Source organism: Chiloscyllium plagiosum, chromosome 18, assembly GCF_004010195.1.
Source record: "Chiloscyllium plagiosum isolate BGI_BamShark_2017 chromosome 18, ASM401019v2, whole genome shotgun sequence".
Classification (NCBI taxonomy): Eukaryota; Metazoa; Chordata; class Chondrichthyes; order Orectolobiformes; family Hemiscylliidae; genus Chiloscyllium; species Chiloscyllium plagiosum.
In genome coordinates, this window is record NC_057727.1 from 67,416,926 (window position 1) to 67,436,961 (window position 20,036).

Sequence of the window (20,036 nt, forward strand, 5' to 3'; positions counted from 1 at the left end):
TACATACACCATTTCACACAAATATACTCACACATACACACAGACATAAACTCACACACATACTCACATACACACACACACTCGTGCACACACATATACACACAGACACACATGCACATTCTGACACAGACACTCACATTTACACACATGCACACTCTTATGCACACAGACACAAACACTCATGCACACACACTCATATAAACACACAGATACACACACTCTCCTACACACACACATATATATATATATATACACATAGACACAAACACTGTCACGTGCACACATTAGATTTTAGATTAGATTAGATTACTTTACAGTGTGGAAACAGGCCCTTCGGCCCAACAAGTCCACACCGCCCCGCCGAAGCGCAAACCACCCATACCCCTACCCCTACATTTACCTCTTACCTAACACTATGGGCAATTTAGCATGGCCAATTCACCTGACCTGCACATCTTTGGCCTGTGGGAGGAAACCGGAGCACCCGGAGGAAACCCACGCAGACACGGGGAGAATGTGCAAACTCCACACAGTCAGTCGCCTGAGGCGGGAATTGAACCCGGATCTCTGGCGCTGCGAGGCAGCAGTGCTAACCACTGTGCCACCGTGCCGCCCCAACATGTTTATATAATGTATACACAAAGGAGTAGCAAGCACTTGACAGTAAACTAAGGTCTGGTCCTGCTGCCTGCTGTCATTACCTTCGCAAAGATTATAATCCGATAATCCAGAAATGGCAGGAGAAATGTTCAATGAACTGTTAATTTCAAGATTTACAAGGGCCAAGGTAACATTGGGGGAGAGATTTTTCAACTGAACAGCTTGGGCAGTAATCCAGCACCTAAAATAAACAGCCCTTCACTGAATGCGTTTTATTCATTTCATTTGCTGCTTGTTCCATCGTTTTATCAGCAATTCTGGTTGCCGTGGTACCTTATGTTACACTTTTAACGTATTTTGCTGGCTGCAAAGGTCTTGGAAGATCATGAGACAGGTGATAGAAATGGGTTGCCTAGTAACTGTGAAGAGTGGCCACTCTTGTCTGACTGCGCAGACACATGCACGCAGACACTGTGCACATGCACAAACACTAAACACAGACACACACACACGCGCAAACACCTACAGAGTGCACACCTTCATGTGCAGAGACACATGTGCGTATACACACACATACATACATGCAGATACACACACAGCCACACACACATGCAGAGAACAGGCACGAGTGTGCACACACAGACACACATACAGATAGATACACACATACACACAGAGTCACACACACAGAGACACACACATAGACACATGCACACACAGACACACACACATAGGCATATACACACACACATAGGCATACACACACAGAAACACAGGCATGCACACACACACACAGACACGCACAGACATACACACACGCGCAGACACATGCATGCAGACACCACGCACACACATGCATGCAGACACCATGCACATGCACACACACCATACAGACACACACACACATGCAGAAACACGCTGAGACATGCAAGCGCACACCCACATGTGCAGAGACACGTGTGTACACACACACATACATGCAGACACACACACAGCCATACACACATGCAGAGAAAGACATGAGCATGCACTCACACAGACACACATACAGATAGATACACACACAGAGTCACACACACAGACACACACATAGACACATGCACATATACACACACAGACACACACATACACAGACACACACATGTACACAGACACACTTATACACACTGTTTTCAACAGTCACTGCTGGTGAAGCTCAATAGACCGAGGAATTTTTGCATCGTCTATTAAATCCTTTTACTCAAATCTGTTCAGTTTCTTTTAAATTTGCCTCCTAACCAGACCCTCTGCCCTTGCCAGGATATGACCAACTCATCAATATTTCGCCTCATTTCCATGTTGAATGTAACTATGAAGGTGTTTGGGAATGGGAGCCTGTGTTTCACAGTCACATTCCAGTTGTGCCTCAGAAGATTAGAGGTTTGACTCCCACTTTCACCTAAACCCAGTCCGAAACTCCATTGTTAACCTGAGGGAAAGTGGAACTGACTTTCTGCCGAATTGTCAAAGCTAGGCCATGTCTGTCTGCTTGACTATGCACTTTATCCTCCAAATATCTCCCCAGTGACTTGGCCAATATTTGTACCAACACTCAACACTGATTATCTCATCACTATCTCAGTCTTGCCATCTGCAAATTTGTTGCTGGTTTCCGAAATTAAACAGTGGCGATCTTTCAAAGATGCCTTATTGGCTGGGAAGTGCTTTGGGATATCCTGAGATCAGGAAATGTGTTGTGGAAATGCCAGCCTTGCTTTCTTATGATCGTGTCATTGCTTTATCAACTCTTTTAACACATCAACTAAACCGCTGCAGCTATAGGGCTGTCTGGATATTTAAGGGGGCCCCAGCATTTCCCTCCTTTCTGGTGACCCATTTCACCAGCTCACTGGCCTTTGCTGTTGTAGGGAATGACAGCTGATCACTGACAAGAGGTGTAAAGGCACAGTAAAATATCAGAGGCACACAGCAAACTGACTTATGAAACTCCTCTGGTCTGTCAGCTTGGAGCTGATATTCATTGACGTTGCTCTCATCAGGCACAGAGAACTGTGTGGAGCTGTTTCTCAAACACCTTCAATCCGTGGCACAATTGTTGAACCCCTGAAGTTAAGGGCTGATTAGGCAGAGCCCACATTGTGAAGGGGTCCTCCTGGTAATGTCTCTCCCTCTGAGACAGGGTCGCGAGCGTCTGCAGAGTTTTCTTTTTGTTGAAGGAGCTGGTATATTTTTTGTGCAGACGGCTCCCTCAGTGTCTAGTCAGTGCCTTACTCCAGCCGACACACCACAAACAGCTGACACCAATGATACGGTGGCTCAGTGGTCAGCACCGCTGCCTCACAGCACCAGGGACTCAGGTTCGATTCCACCCTTGGGTCAATGTCTGTGTGGAGTTTGCACATTCTCCCTGTGTCTGCGTGGGTTTCTTCCAGATAGTCTGGCTTCCTGCCACAGTCCAAAGATGCACAGGTTAGGTGGATTGGCTAAGTTTCCCACAGTATCCAGAGATGTGCAGGCTAGGTGCATCAGTTTTTAGATTAGAGTGGAGCTGGAAAAGCACAGCAGGTCAGGCAGCATCCAAGGAGCAGGAGAATCGACGTTTCAGGCAAAAGCCCTTCATCAGGAATGGAGCTCCATTCCTGATGAAGGCCTTTTGCCCGAAACATTGATTTTCCTGCTCCTCGGTTTCTGCCCGACATGCTGCACTTTTCCAGCACCACTCTGATCTAAACCCTGGTTTCCAGCATCTGCAGTCCTCACTTTTGCCTAGGCTAGGTGCATCACCCATGGGAAGAGTTACAGGGAAAGGGTGGGTCTGGATGAGATGCTCTTCGGGGGTAGGTGTGGACTTGATGGGCTGAATGGTCTGTAGGGATATGTGCATGCACCCAGTGGAGTATGCTCTCAATGACCCCTTCATTAACATCTAACCTTTACTTGTTCCCTAGTTGCATGTGGCCTCAGGTATCTCTGCCAGGCCCTGTTATATGGCAATGCAGTCTTCGCTTGATACAGAAGTCACCTTTTTCTATGTGTAAGCACACATCTCTTGCTCTATTCCGAGATTGTTGCCTGGGACTGAGGTTCTGCCTAAGCTCAGCTCATCTTACCTTCACTCAGCAGGTTGCATTGCCAAAGCCAATTCACCACTCACTCCCTGAAACAGCACCACTTGGCTCTCCCCATCGTGGATACACTCATCATTGCACAGTGGGAAACATTACAGACTTCACCTCCAGCTGTGAACTTATATTGCTCATCAGAAACTCTACGTCTGTGCAGAGGGGTGGAGCTCTTCCTGCTTCTCCCAGCCTTTAATGTCAGCATAAGACACTGTGACAGGGCCCTCATGGTATTGTCTCTACCTCTGAGACAGGATCTTGGGCGGTGGCAGAATTCTCTTTCTGTTTAAGGAGCTGGTGTACTTTTTGTGCAGATGACTCCTTCAATCATTGCCAAGGGAGATACAGCATGTGTTAGCTATTAGTTGCTTCATTAAATACCCCAAGGGTGGTGCAGGGTGGTTCAGATATTGCTTTCACTTCACAACAGTCTGGGGGGGGGCATGCTCTTTGCAGACTCGATGGGCGAAATGGACTCGTTCTGCACTCTAGAGATTCTATGCATGTTAATTCTTACTCAGATTGACTGACTAACATGACAGAGGGAATTGGGATCAATGCATCATTTTCAGGTTGGCAAACATTATCAAAGGGCAATTCCTCGGGGATTAGTGCTGGGTCCTCAACTGTCTACAATCAGTGCCAGTGAATCGGATGAAGGGACTATACATAATCCCAACAACATTTTCTGCTGATACAAAGATGACTTTGTGAGGAGGACACAAAGATCGACGATCCAAAAGGTCTTTAGAAAAATTAAGAATGGGCAAGGAAAAAGATTGGCAGATGGAGAGGTTGTTCAAAACGCAGAAAGAGGTACAGGATGTTCGGTGAACAGAGAGAGATTGCGCAATGTGGGCTGAATGGCCTCAGTTGTCCCTTTTCCTTATGTTACATTCAGTAATGCTCCTGATCACACAGCGTGCAATCTCCTTTTCTCAAATTTTCTTTTGCGGCCATTCCTGTAAGAAATACTTTCAGCCGGAATGGGCAACCCTGTGTCCAGAAGAAAACAGCTCAAAGGTTCTTAGCCTGCAACCAACCAAATCTGGCAATCACCTACCTCCGGCCCAGCAAACCACTACAACAGTCGATAAAGCGTGGCACTTGAAAAGGCACAGCAGCTCAGGCAGAATCTGAGGAGCAAGAGAGTCATCGTTTCGGGCATAACTCTTCATCAGGGCACACCACAAGGCCCAGTAAACCAACCTCACCCACTACAGGGCCTGGTAAACCAGCCTTACACACTACAGGGCCCGGTAAACCAGCCTTACCCACTACAGGGCCTGTAATCCAGGCTCACCCACTTCAGGGCTTGGTAAACCAGCCTCACCCACTACAGTGCCCGGTAAACCAGCCTCACCCAGGACAGGGCTTGGTAAACCAACCTCACCCCCTACAGGTCCTGGTAAACCAGCCTCACCCAGTACAGGGCTTGATGAACCAGCCTCACCTACTACAGCCCCCCCCCACCATGATACTGGAATCAGGGCGCCGGAGCTGTAAGGCAGCAATGCTAACCACTGAGCCACAGTGCCTCCCCCACCAAAATGTTATCAATGTGTTCAATTTCATTTCCCATGTCTCTGGTAGTCACGTTCTCATTGTTGATAAACAGGAGAGCAAACCACTGTGGATGCCGGAAATCTGAAAGAAAGACAGAAAATTCTGGAAACGCTGAGTAAGCCTTGGAGCGGGACGCAAAGTTAACGTTTTCAGCTCTGCGACCTTCTCATCATGGAAGGTCAGAGACCCGAAAGGTTAACTGCCTTGCCTCTTTCAGCATTAATGTCTTTTAGCCAAGCCAGCAGCTTATGGTTTTGAATCCTACTTCAGGGCCCTAGTGCAAAAGGCAAGGCTCATACTGCACACCACAGACCTGGTGACTTCATCATAGAATCCCTACAGGGTGGAAACAGGCCATTTGGCCCAACAAGCTCACACCGACCCTCCAAAGAGTAACCCTCCCATTCCCTTTTACTATTACTCTGACTAATGCACCTAACTTACACATCCCTGAACACTATGGACAATTTAGCATGGCCAATTCACCTAACCTGCACATCTTTGGATTGTGGCAGAAAACCCACACAGACACGGGGAGAATGTGCAAACTCCACACAGTCGCCCGAGGCTGGAATCAAACCCAGGTCCCTGGCGCTGTGAGGCAGCAGTGCTAACCACTGAGCCACCGTGCTGCCTGTAGCTGAGGTAGGGCATTAAACCTGAGACTGCGTCTGCCTCTCAGATAAATGTAAAAGCTCCCATGGGACTATTCTGAGGAGTGATCTGCAGTGTGCTGGTCGATACTCAACTCTCAGTCAACAGAACAAAGCAGATTATGTGGTCATTATCACATTGTGAAAGGGACTACCACCTTTCTTTCATTGTGTGGCCTTCCCCTAACCCCGCGATTAGATTCCAGCCTGTAACCTACTTATGAGCATCTGTTATTCCATTTATAAACCGCAAGACCCACTCAATTATGATTGCACTCTGTAACTCCCTCCCTAGGGAGTCAATTAGTTTCCCGCAGATTGCATTGTGTACCTTTGTAGCTTTGAAAATTCCTTCAAAACACAGGCATTGATTCACATGCTGAGTAAAGGCCTAAAACATGTACTTCAGTGCTGAGAAAAAGGGGTTGTCTTGTACTCCACACTGAATTACATTCTCGAATCCGTGATATATATATAAACTCCCTGAATGCCTCGATCAGACTCCAGCTTGTATTTTACTTTAAGGAATCCACTGTTGCTTCTAAAAACCTCCCTTTCTTAGATTCTAGCCTGCAATTCATTCCTTGGTATCAATGATTCTATATTTAAGCCATCTAGCTGTTACAGTCTGTAATCTGCTTCCAGATGTTTGTTATTCTATGTGGAAACTTCAAAGATAAGACGATTAAATTCCAGCCTGTATCTCATCCTTGTGCATCCATTTTTCTAATGCTAAAGAGCAAAATGGATGTGGCATAGTGGCTAACACTGCTGCCTCACAGTGCCAGGGACCTGGGTTCGATTCCAACCTTGGGTGACTGTCGGTGTATGTTCTCGCCATTTCTACCTGGGTTTCCTCTGGTTTCCTCCTGCAGTCTAAAGATGGGCAGGTTAAACGGATTAACCATGCTACGTTGTCCATAGTGTGCGGGTTAGCCTTGGGAAAAATTCAGCCCATTGACCCTTCAAGCAGCATCCACCCCAACCCATCCCTGCAACTCATTTCCCATGGCTAATCCCCCTAACCTGCACATTTTTGGACTGTGAAAGGAAACCCACATTAACACAGGGAGAATGTGCAAACTCTACACAGACAGCCGCCTGAGAGCGGAATCAAACCCAGGTCCCTAGCGCTGTGAGGCAGCAGTGCTAACTCCTGAGCCACTCCAGGTTAGTGGTTACAGAGATAGGTAGGTGAAGGTTATCTGGACACAAGGATGAGACTGGCTGATAATCTGCTCCAGAGGTGTGTCATAACATCTCTGAACAGGTTGATTAGAAAAACAAGTTCAAATTAAGAGAATGAGAATGAAAATTAGAAGCTGCACAACAAGTAATAAAATAAAACCAAGGAAAGAACGTGGCAGTGGGCAATGAGAGCAGTTTACCCAGAATGCAGTTGCAGTGGGGAACTGCAGAAGATTCCTGGATGATTGCAAATCCAGCTGCCAGACTTGACACATCCACAGCCCAGAACCTGGAGCGATAGACTTTGTTCAGGTGGGATATTTCATTATTGGGCAACATGTTTAAACTCCTTTCAGACAAGCTGGCATGTGCAGCCTGTAAGGGCAGTGGGGAGTGGGCTCAATCAGAGCTTTAAAAAAGCAAAATTGCAGGAAAATCTCAGCAGGTCTGGCAGCATCTGTGGAGAGAAATCAGAGTTCACGTTTTGGATCCAGTGACTCAGCCTAGGAAAGGTTAGCCGTAAAAAAGGTGAACCCCCAAATTGGCAAAATCATCGAGAAACTGGCACTTGTTGTGCCTTTTGTTTTTTGTCTGTCCTAGGAACTGTTCCAAGGATTATGGCGCTCCACTTCTTTTGCCGATTTCTCTGAGGAGGGTTTTGTATTTAAAGCTGACCCTCCCGTGGACTTAAACAGGAGGAGGCTAACAGAAAGCCCTCATAACCCTCCAAACCCAGACCCACTGCCAGAGACTGACAAACTCCAGCAGGAATTTGCTGCACTGTCCTTCACACTGCCTCTCCTACAGTTTATATTCCAGCTGGTAAAGGGCCCCATTATGACTACTCTATAATTACATACGGGTCCAGTTAACGCAATTATAAATTAATATTCAGATCATACTTCCTGCTAGCAGTTTGATAATGTCTGTGTGTGAAGTGCCTGAGGACATTTTGTTACATCAAAGGCACTATGCAAATGCAAATTGTTTGAACATGATTGCAGGTGGCTGAGGAAGCTGCAAGCACTCCTGATAATGTGATTGGACAAGGGGAGGATGGAGGGAAGTCATGAGGGGACCTGAGATGATGCACTCAGATACGTGCAGCCAAAGTGGCAAGTAAGCATGATAGGAGATTTCCGGACTGAGGTGTGCTTTAGCAGCAAAAGGAGAGCAAGCTGTTGGAACATTTGAGTCAGGAGTCAGTGCGAAAGGGAGGAGTGAGACTCAGTGACAGTGCAGGTGAGGCAGAAACAGGAGAGATATTTTGATGGTGAAAGCTGGGAGCTGTAATGGCAGCCAATTGTGGGATCGAGAAAGACACTGAGCTTGCACAGTCACCCGTACTAACGTCAAGTACTGAATTACAAGGTTCCTCCCACATTGACTGTAACAACTGTTCGATGCAGAGAATATCACATTGTGCAATGGGTTTGCTCAGATCAAACCTAGAATTTTAGATTTAAATGATTCAAAAAGCTGATCTCAAATGTTTATGTCAACTTTTTAAAGCAGAAGAGAAGATTGAAGAAGATTTGTAGGAGCAATACCCTGCAGAAATGCCTGTGCTATTTGAGTGTTCCAATGCTGTGTGTGACCTTTAAACCTTGTATCTTGGTTAATGTGTCCATTAATGTAGCAGGCAGCAGAATGTCACCCTCAACATGTTAAGTGCTCACCATCAATGGCAGCCAGTCAATGGAAGGCCTATATTTTAGCTGAGGACAGCAGCCCACTTGTAAATGATCTACTCAGATGAAATATGTATCCATTACTGTCACATCAGGAAGAAATAAGGATGATCTTCTGTGAGAGTTTGGAAAGAAGGCAACAACAACTATAAATGAAATTGCGCACTGCTTTTAAAAAATAAAGCTGCATCTTCCTTGATAGGTGTCAAGCCTTGCAGCACTGAATGTTTTACTTTCACATTAATCTATCACAGTGACAGAAATCAGGGCAATGCTGCCTCTTGCCAGTTTAAGCCCCTGTGCCTTGGAAGGTAAATGATCGGCTGAATTTTATGCCCAAACTGGGGTAAGACTGGAGGTGGGGTGGGCATGCAAATTAGTGGCATTAGCTAGCATGCCCAATTCGTGACTCCATGCCGACACATGCACATACACACACACACATATAAGCATTCTCATACACATGCACATTCTCTCACGTCCACAGACATGCACACATGTACACAGGCCATACGCACGCACACATGTGTGCGCACACGCATGCACACACACGTATTCTCACACGTACACAGACATGCACACACACATTCTCAAACACACAGACATGCACATGCACACGTCATACACACGCATGCGCACACATGAATGCACTCACACATACACACACACGTGCACATACATGCACACAGATATGCACACACATATCATACACATGCATTCTCACACACTTGTGCGCGTACACATGAATGTACACACACGTGCACATGAATGCACACACACATTCTCGCGCACACAGATATGCACACGCACACATGTCATACACCTGCGTGCGCACACATGAATGCACACACACATACACACACACGTGCACATACATGCACACACACATTCACACACACACAGATATGCACGCACACATGTCATACACATGCATTCTCACACACGCGTGTGCGCACACACAGCCAAACACACACATACACGTCTCCAGTGTCATTTGGATGTTTACAGTCTCTAGGACCTTAGCAATGCCTGGGAACAGTGTAGATGCCTGGAGCAGTCCAGATGTCCCACACTCCAGGCATGCTTAAAGACCCTTCCCAGTTGCCTGGCCCTAACTATAGCTGCAAGCTGCTCTTTGGAGGAGTAGATAACAGCCATGTGACTATCCACCACACAGTGCATGCTTCCAGCCCTTACTCTTTAATTCATTCATGGGATGTGAGCCAGCATTTAGTACCCATCTTTCACTGCCCTGGAGATGGCAATTGGGAGCTGCCATCCTTGAGCAGTAGGTACACCCACAATGCTGTGAGAGAGGGAGTTCCAGGATTTTAAGCCAGTGACAGAGCAGGAACAGTAATATTGTCCAAAGTCAGGAAGCCAGTCAGTCATTTTCAGAAGGCTTTTTTGATAAGGTCCATCACGACAAGCGGGATTGGGAGTGGTATCTTGGCAAGGACTGAGAATCAGTTGACTGACAATAAACCGAGAGTGGGAAGTCTTTCCCAGTTTTCCGCTTTTCCAAGTTGCAGGCAGTGATTAGTGGGGTACGCAGGGACCAGTGCTCGGGCCCCAGTTGTTTATAATCTATATAAATGAGCTGGAGGAGGGAAACGGATGCAACATTTACAAGTTTATGAACAATACAAAATTCGGTGAGATTGTGAGCTGTGAGAAAGATGCAAGGAGACTTCAAGGTGATTTAGACAAGTTGAAAGAAAGGGCAAACACATGGCATATATAGTACCCACACACGTGATTAATATGAAGTTATATACCTCAGTGTATAAACAGAAAGGGAAAGTATTGTAAAAATGGTGAAACACTGGGGAGTGTGGATGGACAAAAGGATCTGGGTGTCCTTGTATACCAAGCTATGAACGTGGTCAGGCAGATGCAGGAAGCAATTAGGAAGGCAAATGGTATGATGGTCTTCACTGCAAGAGGATTTGAGTTCAGAAGTAGGGATATCTTACTGCAGTTATACAGAGTATTGGTGAGACCACACCTGGAGTATTGTTCCCAGCATTGGTCTTTCCATCTGAGAAAGGATATAACTGACATTGAAGGGGTGCAGTGGGATGTTCACTCAGCTGAAACCAGCAATGGCAGAACTGTCCTATGAGGAGAGATTGGTTTGATTGGGCCTGGATTGACTATACTTTAGGGAATCTGATTGAAACATATAAAAACCTGATAAAATTCGACAGACTCGATGCTGGAACATGTTGGGAAGGCTAGAACCAGAGGTTACGGTCTCAGGATACTGATCATGTAGGACTGAGAGGAGGAAACGTACCCTCACTTAAAGGGTCGTGACCTTGTGGAATTCTCTTCCACAGAGGCCAAGTCATTGAATCGATTTAAGGAAGAGATTGATCATTTTTTTAGCATTTAAAGGCATCAGGGGGTGCAGGAGGAATGTGGCACTGAGACAGAGGATCCACCTTGTCCATACTGGATGGTGGAGCACGCTCAGAGGGCCGAATGGCCTACTCTAGCTCCAAGTTTCTGCTTTTCTGAGTGGCTTGGAGATTGTGGTGTGCTGTGTATCTGCTGCCCTTGTTGTGGCCGTGGGTTCGGAAGGTGCTGTCTCACTGAATTTCTGCAGTGCATCTCGTAGATACCATGTATTGCTGCTACGAGCATCGGTGGTGAACTATATTCCATTGCAATATAGTTAACACTAAACTGCTCTCTTAGGGATGGGCAATAAAAGCTGGCTTAGCCAGCAGTGCCCTCCTCCCGTGACTGAATTTTTAAAAAAACATAAGAAATAGTAATAGGCCACCCATTCCATAATTCAATAAGAATCTCATTGTGGCCTCCACTTTCCCACTTGCTAGCCTTAGTCTTTTGAATCTCTCTTAGGTCAAAGAAATATGTTAAACTGCGTATATATTAAGTGACCCTCAGTGCACTCCAGAGAAGGGAATTCCAAGCACCACTGACCAGTTGTGTTCTGTGATAAACCTCTAATACCTTACATATATAGCTGATGTTAATCATCTCATGGTATAAAGCTCTTTGGCTCCAGCTTACTGAGCTCTGTCTTCTTGCACCATGACATGTTGAGGAAAGCGTCCTGCAGAACATCCAATTGCTTAGTGTCAGCCAAGACATCCACGTGCCTGTGATTGCAGTGTGCACATAGAGATACCAGGAGCTGTAATAATTCTGCAGTACTCCGTGACCTCCATCTGATCTATATTTATGCTATGGGAACCATCATGAGTATCACAGCATGATAGTTGTTGATCATAAGCTTTCATATGACAGTGGTAACACGAAGTAAGCTGCTAGTAACTGTTTATAGAAAATCCTCACTGAAGGATAGGCAGCCCTGGGTTCTAAAGCAGTCACATGGGTAACCAGAAGACATTCATGTGAGCAAAACTCTCCAACATAAATAAACAGGAGGCAGACTTACTTTCCCTCTATTTCAAGTTCAAGACCTACCAAGCTAGAAGCTTTTTATCTCTCTTACAGAAATAAAAGTGAACTGGCCTGATATAAAAATGAAGATATAACAGTTAAAAGTTTAAAAGCAGAATTCGCAGCTAAATGGCTTCCTGTGGATATAATATCAACAATCAAAGGATACTGTCGGTTTAAATACACAACTCTTCTGTCCAAAAGAAACTGAGTTTTTAAGCACGAAAGAGGATTTTCTAACCTGGAAAAGATGATCTGTGTGCAGTGGTCAGTTGGTTCTGTCATTTTTTTCCTCCAATTTGGTTCCAAGGTTGGTGTGATGTCAATCTAATGGTTGAAATCTGCTACTACCGGCCTTTACCTCTTAAAGTTGCAGACCCACACTCAGTAAGACATCTCAAAGAGGCCATACCATGAAAAAAATACAAATGAGAAGCAGAAAACTAAAAGGACAGAACAGCAAATCAAGTATAAGAGGGAATAAATAAGCCTTGAAAAACAGAAAGCCACAGACCTACAACTAGAAATGGAAGGTAAGCATTTAATTAGGGATTGTGGCAGTGAGTGACATCATCACTGAATGACAGCTATTTAAATAACATATGCAACTTCACTTCACAGATCACGCTTAAATAATCCTAGGAAAATCTCTTTTAAAAATCAGGAAGGAAGTGTTTTACAGAATAAACATGTCCGGTCTTTCCAGGGATGGTGTAAAAGATTCTGAGAAAATCTGGGAATTGCTTGAGGACCAACTCGATGTATGAATCAGTTTTGGGATCAACAGATTCCAATTCATGTCATACAGACAGAAATCTCGGAGTCTATTGATAATGATGTCACTAAATCCCAAAAAAAAGAGTGACAGTCTGACTTCTCTGTGTGAAAGAGAGTGGCTAAATTCGTAATCACCTATTCTTTGATTAAAGTCTTCTAGAAAGATCTTCTTGGCAAGTGAAAGGGCCATTCCATCAATGCCTCGCTGAAGGTGGATGCCAACATGAAGCCATGGTGGCAGTCCAACATCAATTACACGCTTTTGGTGCAGATAACATGATTACTACAGTGAGTAAAGTCCACCAAACCAGCAAAATCTATCATGTTACACCACCCTGAAGTTGCCCAGCAGAAGATTTTGCAGCCACCAATATTGTACTCCCCAAAATTGAGATGGAGCTCATGCCAACATATTACCAGTTGACATCCTAAAGATATATACTCAACAAGTGGTGCTCCATGGTACATTACATCATATAACAGATCGTCAATTCTGCACAGTGGCGCAATCACACTACCATGCTCATCCAGCTTCAATTCCCAAATTCCACTACCTTGTAGGTACCAAAGGTCCCACAGTGACAGAGCTACCAGTACACATAGATCTCAATCTCATACCCACAGTGGTGAGAATAAAAGAGCCACAGGACTTTCCTGTTCAAAAACAGAGGGGAATGGAACAGACACGACAGTAGCAAGCAGTAGAGAACTCCAACAACCCACACAGCAGTTGGTCAGTCAAAACTCCAGCCACTAATGCCTGGATGCCAGCAAAGGTGTCTGAGATGTGGAACCAGATCAAGTTACATGAAGTCAAGTCCGATCGCGGTGTTGCATTGCGAAGAAACAGATGTCAGCTTAGATCAATGTACGGAACACCAATCACACACACACGCTCACACTCACACACACACTCATACGCGGACGCGCGCGCGCATACACACACGCACACACACACATGGAGGAAGAAGAACCAGAAACACAAAAACCAAATTTTCAACCAAGGGCAACCGTGGATAACACATACCTCCCCAGATGGGTTTCAGATCACCAGGTCGGAACGAGTTGTCAAACATGATATCAAAATTTGACTCAGTGATCTTGTTAACTCAATTTTCACCTGTCTGGAAAATTGTTGAATTGACAACATGTGTCCATGTCCAATGATGTATATCGGTTTGGATATCTCTTATAAAGTCACAGAGTCACACAGCTTGGAAACAGACCCTTCGGTTCAACCAGTCCATGCCAACCATGATCCCAAACTAAGCTCGTCCCACCCGCCTGCCCTTGGCCCCTGTCCCTCCAAACATTTCTAATTTGTGTACTTATCTAAATGTCTTTTAAACATTGTAATTGTGCAACCTTCCACCACTTCCTCTGGACATTCATTCCACACACAAAACACTCTCCATGTAAAACAATTGGCCCTTGTATCTTTTTTAAATCTTTCTCCTCTCACCTTAAAAATGTGCCCCTTTGTCATAAAGTCCCCCACCCTATGAAAAAGATATATCACCTTATCGATGCCCCTCATGATTTTATAAACCTCTCTAAGGTCATCCCTCAGCCTCCGACGCTCCAGGGAAAAAAGTCCCATCCAGTCTCTCCTTATAACTCAAACCCTCTTCCTTGGAAAAAGAGAAATGTTGCATTAGGTCTCACAGCAGACGTGTGAGGGTCTCAGTCTACCATCTTATTGACTCCTCTTGCAGCATGTCACACTGAGGGAAGTGTGCAATCGTACATCTAAATTGCGTAGCCAAGACACACAAATGCATGTGACTGTGGTGTAAGTACGTAGATCCTGTGATAGCAGTTCATTGAAATTTTCAGTACTATGTGACCCATGTCTCAAATCTACATTGCCAGAGCTAACACAATTATCACAATGTGATAGTGGCAGATCATCGGTACATCTCAACACCTCATGTCACTGACCTTCCTCCTCACCTCCAATGTACTTGGGAAATCCTTCATTTTGAAACTATGTTTTGACACTAGTTCCAGACTCTCTAATGAACAACATTCCCTCTAAGCTGTACAGCCATGTGACCGTGTTGTCACCCTGAGGGTCCACACACACTGATTAACGTTCTGATGCTTTGATTTCTGGTTTCGAAAGTTGCTGCGATTGTACAGACCTCAGAGATCTGCTCAGAAGAAAACAAGTTTAGTGGGAAGGGAGCTCACACTGGGAAACATCATCTCCCCATCTACTCCTATCAAACCCCTTCAGAATCTTATAAAATCAATAAGATCACCCTTCATTCTTCGACACTCCAACTGGTGTAGGCCCAACCTGCTCGATCCTATTCGACAAAGTGTTCGATGCCTTTTTTCCACACTTCACAGATGCTTTCAGTCCTAGAAATGGACACAAGATGTTGAAAAGGACAGAAAAATATATTTGATCCTGCTATAACAACTAATCTCTAGGGTTTGCCACACAATTGTGATATTTAGCCAATGAGATGGAGCTATGATTAATTTCCTGAAGAAGGGCTCATGCCCGAAATGTTGATTCTCCTGCTCCTTGGATGCTGCCTGACCTGCTGCGCTTTTCCAGCAACACATTTTCAGCTCCGATCTCCAGCATCTGCAGCTCTGACTTTCTCCTATGTTTAACATTGACCTGTCCCTTTAGGCTGCTATTTCAGGTACAACCTGGTAATCAAGTCCAGGTTAGCCGACCATTGTTATTGTTAATTATTAATTTGTTTCTCTTTAAACTCTCCATGTCATCAATAATAAAGCATTGTCTAGTCAGCGAAGTGCATACTTGCTGTTTATGTACGGTACAATGCAAAACATTTTGCCAAGAAGGGCAGAGAATCCAGCCGAGCACTGCAGCCAGCCGAGTACGTGAGGATGGGCTCAGTTAAAAAAACTGGATTAGAGTGGTGCTGAAAAAAAACTGCCATGTAGGTTTGTGTCTACTGGTGTTCAGGGTCCAATTCCTTTGTGCCATAGTTCATAAAGTTCAGATTAATTTCCAACTGGTTGTCACTTTCCAATCGTATCAACGCTTCCGTCGATTCGTACCCCAACACCATGGCAACCACTGTCAGTCAGCATTGGCAATGTCCCAGCCTATGTCAACTACACTCAGTCAGTAACAGCATCACCTCAGCCCCATGGCAACTGCCGTCGGACCAGTCCCTCTCAAGAGATCCCCTATTGGAGAGATGCCCTAGAGATATAAATGATGAAGAAAAGTGAACTTTTAACAGCTCAGTGGTCACTGCAGGCAGGCATAGCGCTTTTATTAAACAGAGATACACGGATGTAGGTTTGCTCGCTGAGCTGGAAGGTTCATTTTCAGATGTTCCGTCACCATACTAGGTAACATCTTCAGTGAGCCTCTGAATGAAGCTTCAAACAGAGACATACATATAGATACATATATACCTATACATTGGATAAACAGAATGTGTGACTCAGTATTAATTTTTCTCTGATTATGCAATTTTTGCTGAGTTTTATGACATTAACGGTGCTAAACAATCAGGGTTGTTGCAGACAGCTACCAGTAGAGAAACAGATACCAAACAGACAAATAGGTGCAAACACAGAAACATAGAAAATCAGTACAGCAGTAGGCCATTCGGCCCCTCGAGCCCACACCACCATTTAATATGATCATGGTTGATCATGCAATCTCAGTGTCCCACTCCCTCCCTCTCTCCATACCCCTTGAGCCCGTTAGCTGCAAGGGCCATGTCCAGCTCCCTCCCGAACATCTCTAACAAACTGGTCCCCAACAGCTTCCTGTGGCAGGGAATTCCACAGCTTCCCAATCTCAGTTCTTAGACTGTGACCCCTAGCTCTGGAATTTCCTAACGTCGGGAACATTCTTCCCACATCTAGCCAGTCCAGTTCCATCAGGCTTTAATCCCTCCCCCACCCCCATTCTTCTATGTTCCTGTCAGTAGAAGCCCAGTCAATCCAATCTTTTTTCATATGTCAGTCCGCAGAGATATACACACAGAGATATGCAATCAATGCTGGGACATGATGTACATAGATACAGGTATTTGTTCAAGCAGGTACATACACAAAAAGAAATATTGAAATAAAATATAGATATAAGAGACAGATATTTATACTTCTATCAGTGTGGACTGGCATATTAATACTGATATTTGAATAGAGGTTCAGATATAAATGAAGAAATAAAAATCAAGAGGGTTGCAAAGATAAACGTAGGTACAAATATTCACATTTCTTTTTTGCTACACTAATTTATGAAAAGGGGCAGTGGAATTGGATTATTTCTGTTGATGGGATTGTTAATATGGAACGCTATTTTTCCAATCACAACACAAAATCAACATGCTACTTTAACATCAGCGCCACAGCCTGGGTGATGTCACATGTTTACAGAGGCTTCTTCCTTTTATCAGTTGTGGACAGAGGAAGTCATGACAGAAGCACAAAACTGGAGAGTGGAGTGGAAGACGTTCAAAAGGGGAGCTGAATTGTGTGTGCACATCTCTGTCCAATTATCCCTTGCCCTCGAATGCTGCTACTTTTGAAAAGCGTTTTGTAACACACGATCAGCCTGACATCTCCATCCGGACGTGTGACTCATACATTGCCAGCTCCTGTATGATACAGATTTAAGGCCAAACTGTTCACAGCTGTTCCCCATTCCCCACTTCAATTGTCATCTGAGTCCAGTTAGTATAGCATTACAGCTCAGTACATGATTACTGTCGACACTCCAGTCATATTGCACCTTGAAGATTCACACTGTGCCATCACAGGGGATAAGAAAATCACCCAGGGCTTTTTGGACTCCATAATGTTCCTGATGATCAGTTTAGAGAGCAGCTCGTGTTTGCAATTCCAGTGAAGGACTTAAAACACAATGGTTGTTTTGTGTCTTTTCAAATACCAACAACCTTTCTGCTTCATATTAAGTAAAAGGGGCTATTTTCAAATTGATGACATTAGTATTCAGAGTTCATGGATTCAAACAATTCTAGATAGACAGCTCATCGTCACTGTCCATTTCGCCCTCCTATTCCTTCTTTCACCCTCATCTGGTTGATAGCACTTCTTTCTGAAGATTTCTCCTGCTCCAATGCCTTTATCGATAAATAGAATATCAAAACCTCCACACTCTTTGAGCATCTCTGCATAGTCACACAGACCCTGGTTGTTCAGGCATTGGCAACCACTGACTGCTGTGTCATACTCAGATGTGACAAGGTACTGCAGTGATTTGCCGTTCCCCTCTGTAAGTGGCTGGCCAGGAGTCTCTCCCATTCTCCCCATGTGTTGGAAAGATTTACAGGTTGATGCCCAACTCTTTAAATGAATTATGATTACAGCTTCCTGAGCCATTGACTTAGAATCATTGAGTCATCCAGCACAGAAACAGACCCTGCAGTCCAACTAGTCCATACCGACCTCAATCCCAAACGAAGCCAGTCCCACCTGCCTGTGCTTGGCCCATATCCCTCCAAACATTTCTTATCCATGTACTTAGCTAAATGTCTTTTAAACGTTGTAACTGTACCTGCATCCACCACTTCCAGACATGAACCACTCTCTGTGTAAAAGACTTGCCCACTTGTCCCTCTTAAACCTTTCTCCTCTCACCTTAAAATATGCTGCCTAGCTTGAAATCCCCTATCCAAGGGAAAAGACATTTACCCCATCCATGCCCCTCATAATTTTATATAACTTCTATAAGGTCACACCTCACCCTCCTACACTCCAATGAAAAAAGTCCCAGCCTATCCAGCCTTTCCTTATAACTCAAAACTCCACTTTAAGCAACATCCTGGGAAATGTCTTCTGAATCCTCTCCAGCTTAAAAATATCCTTCCTATAACAGGAACTGAACACAGTATCCCAGAAGAGGACTCATCACGTCCTGCACAGCCCCAACATGATGTCCCAACTCCTATACGCAAAGAACTGAATGACAAAAGTTAAACACCTTCTTAGCCAACCTGTCGACATGTGATGCAAACTCCAATGAATCATGTACCTGAACCGTTAGGTCTCTGTTCTACAAGACCCTTCTTTTAATTCTATAAGTCTAAATGTGGCTAAAACCCAGAGCTTCTGGGCTCTGAGGCAGAGATGTTACCCATTGCACCTCAGAACCACTGACTAGTCTTTACCTTGCTAAAGTGAAACACAGTGACCAATCATTACCTTGCTGAATAAATAGATGCTCCACACAGTGAGTAATCCTTGCCCTGCTGAATAAAATGTATTGTGTTGACGTTCCTTTAGGTAGTCTAATCAGCTTGTTCAGAGGTGTTATTACACACTATTGGGGATGGTGGGACTTGAAACCTAATTCAGACGTAGGGACACTATCAGTGGACCACACGTGCTCTTGGTGTTTACTGCATTGAACACAAATACATGCTCTGATGTGTCAATCATTGTTATTAGAACATAGAACATAGAACATAGAAAAATACAGCGCAGTACAGGCCCTTTGGCCCTCGATGTTGCGCCGATCCAAGCCCACCTAACCTACACTAGCCCACTATCCTCCATATGCCTATCCAATGCCCGTTTAAATGCCCATAAAGAGAGAGAGTCCACCACTGCTACTGGCAGGGCATTCCATGAACTCACGACTCGCTGAGTAAAGAATCTACCCCTAACATCTGTCCACCATATTTCCCACACTACCATGACTTCACCTTATTCACTATTGCTTTGGAATTTCCTGGGATCATGAAAGGTTTTACATAAATGCAATTTTTTTTTTATTGGGCACAATACAGCATGCATGTGTTAGCAATGGACTCATCTCACCTCCACAGCCAGGGTGTTTCGGCAGCATCATTCCAAGCCTGTAAATCACAAGATATCAATGTTTATTCTCAGTCAGGTTTGAACTTGAAGGAGAAAATCTGTTAGTTTATGGAGTCTTGACAACTTGGAAAGTTTATGGCTTCCAGACCAAAATGTAGATATTTTAAGCCAGTGTGATTAGATTAGATTCCCTACAGTGTGGAAACAGGCCC